The sequence below is a fragment of the Apteryx rowi genome, unplaced genomic scaffold (assembly GCF_003343035.1).
Source record: "Apteryx rowi isolate R43461 unplaced genomic scaffold, aptRow1 scaffold_222, whole genome shotgun sequence".
Taxonomy (NCBI): Eukaryota; Metazoa; Chordata; class Aves; order Apterygiformes; family Apterygidae; genus Apteryx; species Apteryx rowi.
In genome coordinates, this window is record NW_020448553.1 from 646,238 (window position 1) to 649,512 (window position 3,275).

At 48.1% G+C, this 3,275-nt stretch overlaps 1 non-coding gene across 1 annotated transcript; it reads left to right on the forward strand.

Moving 5' to 3' along the window:
* Nucleotides 1-2,038: 2,038 nt before the first annotated feature.
* Nucleotides 2,039-2,112, forward strand: TRNAN-GUU. The gene has a single exon. It is a non-coding gene; the product is annotated as a tRNA-Asn (tRNA).
* The last annotated feature ends 1,163 nt before the right edge of the window (nt 2,113-3,275 follow it).

Here is a 3,275-nt window from a genome sequence, read left to right on the forward strand (position 1 = left end):
ACTGGTGGGTATGAAGGTTCGTCTGAAGTATCATACCTTTCTGGTCTCTGAGTGCCTTTAACATCACTTGACCTCCTCCTTTGTTCTGAAAATGCAGTCAGAAACCTTCTCCTAAGGGTAGATAGCTATATCTTTTCCATTTACAGAGTAGTGATAGATACTGTTGCTCTTCTGTGTGATAGCTCATTGGTTAGGGCTTTAGTAGTCATCCAAAGCTGTCCATGTTCAGTTCTTTTCCTGTTCTGCTCTGTGGGTTTCAAGCTGAAGAGAGAATACTCACTGTCGTGCATATTCTTTTTATTTTCTTTTATACCTCATAAGACTTTAAATGAAAGGCTCCAAGATTTGCTGAGGAAGAATGCTGACAAGAAAGGTGCAAGTGACACTGCACCCTCACCTGCTGCGCTGCCACTGTCCCTGTGCATTGAATACACAGCTTTGGTTGTCTAATGCCAGTTCCTGTGTTGCTCTCAGAAACCTAAAAGTTAGATCTTATTTTGCTCAGTATCAACATATCTAAATCCCTTTTTAGATGTAGCCTCTAGATGCAGATTTTGGAAACAGTTTACATGTGTTAATACTAATGGGACTACTCACGTGTATAAAGTAAAATGTTTAATACTATCCTGGTCTACAGGTCAGACCTTTGTTCAACATAGTTCCTTGGTATTTCCACTGAATGCCCATGTTGCTTGTGCATAAAATAAGACTTGAATGCTGCACAGAACTGTTTGTCTGTCCTTCTACGCAAAGAAAATAGAAGGGGTTCCTGCGGATTGATTCTCCTGAATCTGAGAACAGCAGCAGTCCAGGCAGGAAAGCATGCCACCATGAGCATGATGCCCTAAAAAACATTTTAAAACATTATTTTAATTACTGTTGAGGGTCTGAGTATCTTTTCTTTCTCTTCCACCTTTTAAAAGATGCTGTTCCGAAGGGTACCAAGGATACGCAGTAAAGATTTGAGTAGTAATGTGATAATACTGACATTTAGATAGCTTTTTTTAATCTGAAAGAATATGGAAAAAATTGGAAATGCTGAGGTGTGGATGTTACATGGTCAAGCTAAAGTTACTGAGTGGGTAACCTGACCAAGGTAACATACAGAATATGAGAGCTGGAATAAGAAGCTCTTGCTCTTACTCATATCAGTGAAGACTCTTTGGTTTCAGGGATGAGTTGAAACTTCTTGGTCCTGGGCTGCCAGAAACTCAGTGGTAACTGGTATCTGCTTGGAAAGGAGTTAGCACCCATCTTGTATAATGGATATAATGTGCCTGCTTGACTCTAAAGGTTACAGCTTTTAGTGGACAGCAGTGCCATCATGTAAAGCTTCATGGAATTATAAGGAAAAAAAATGAAGCAGCTGATGTAAGACTTCCGGAAAGATTCAGACGATATAGTCTGTGACAGAAAAGGGGAGAATATTTGCTCACGTTTGAATATGAAAACTTTGTTCATTGTAAAATAATATTTGAAGTAAATTTTGGTAAAGTAATGGGAGTGTTAACTTTTCTTCATTGCTGTTGTCAGAGTCTTAGAAAAGTAAACATAACTTACCTACATATATGCAGTAAGATGCTGCCTGTTTTAATAATCTAGTAGTTTCCTGCAGTCAATTAAAATTACTTTGAAATACATTAATAGAGCAATTTTGGAGTGATATTTGGGAATTACATTTTGGCTTGTATGTATAATGGATGAATTAGTAACACTCATGAAGAAGCTATTTTAACTCTTTGATTTGTGAATTTATTTCACAGAAAATGAGTTGCCATGAGCGATGAATAATTGGGAATTAATCTTTGAGATCGGGTGGCGAGAAGAAAATCTGCCACTTACACTATTTTCTCCCCCCTCCCATAACATTTGGAAGATTCAGATAATACTTAAGAGTCATGTTTTGTATGTGTTTAGTTTTGCTGTATTTTGGCCCATAGTTAGCTGAGCTAGAGCTCCTAAGGTTTTAGTTAGCCACTGGATGCAGCGGCGAGGCGGGAGGACATGAATTGCACTGTGGAGAGAACTGTTAACGGGAGTCTCTGTGGCGCAATCGGTTAGCGCGTTCGGCTGTTAACCGAAAGGTTGGTGGTTCGAGCCCACCCAGGGACGGGTCTTTCTTTTAGCTCCCCCACTTCCCCTCGCAGCCGCCGTCGTTTTGTGTGTGCGCCGGGGGGAGGATGTGAGATTAGCGCTGGCGGCTGTGCAGACGCCTTGTGTTTCTGAGCGGGGGGCCCCCGAGGGGAGCCGCCGCAGCGGCGGCCCAGCTGCAGCGGAGCAGCTCCCGCCCGCGCCTCGCCCCGGCAGTGAGCGATCTCGCCGCTTGCGRCGCCCCTGCGCTTGCGGGGCGAGGTGGTTCCCGGCGTGCGCCGCCCTCCCCCGGCCCGGGCACCGCGGGGTCGTGGCCCTYCCTCCCTGCCCCGGCGAGGGAGCGGCCGGGCGCGCTGCGCCGCTGGCGGGGGAGGGTCCCGCCTCCCGCCGCCCTCATGCCTCGCCGCTGGTGCTCGTTTCCCCAGTGCCGTGGGCACCCCGGGCCCCACGTCTCCCCAGGGCCGGGTTTTGTCACCCGACCCCCGCGCCGGGCAGGCGAAAAGGGGCCGCTTTAGCGGTGAGCCCCGCAGCTTGCTTTTGGTCCCCCGTGGCCGGCTCTGAACTGAGGCTTGCGAGGGGGTGTCCCTGGGAGTTTGTTTACCCCTTCCTCCGGCAGCGGAAGATGCAAAGGCAAATATCTTACTCGAACTGCATAACAATAATTAATGATGATGCGGAGTAATTAGGATTTGCTTCAGGAGGCAATGGCTTTATGGCACTCTGCTACTTGAGCTATTACCATCGGATAACCGGGGTTGGAGCCGAGGCTCCGGGGGGGCAGGGGGGAAGGCCATTTGCAAAAAAGATTATTGTAATTACTGTTTTATGTGATTATCGTTGTTATCGTCACTGTTCATTAGCCTGGAAGTTAAAACGCACAAACAACTTTCTCTCTCTCTCTCTTCCTGATGGACGAAGGCAGCACAATTTTACAGCCTTCACAACTGCTGCTAAAATCGTTGGGAGGAAACGACGCCAAGGAGCAATCTTACGTAAGGGAGTCGATAGGAAAGGCGAGCCACCCCCCCTTCCAGCTGCCTGGATGGTTGCAGGCAGGTTTACCGCGGCCGCGGAGCGCCCCGGCACTGCGCTGCGCGGCCGCGGGCGGCCCCCCTGGCGCCGGCAGCAGCAGGGCTTTTCAGGCCCGTTTCCTGCTCCCGGCTGCGCTGCCTCTCCGGGCTCTC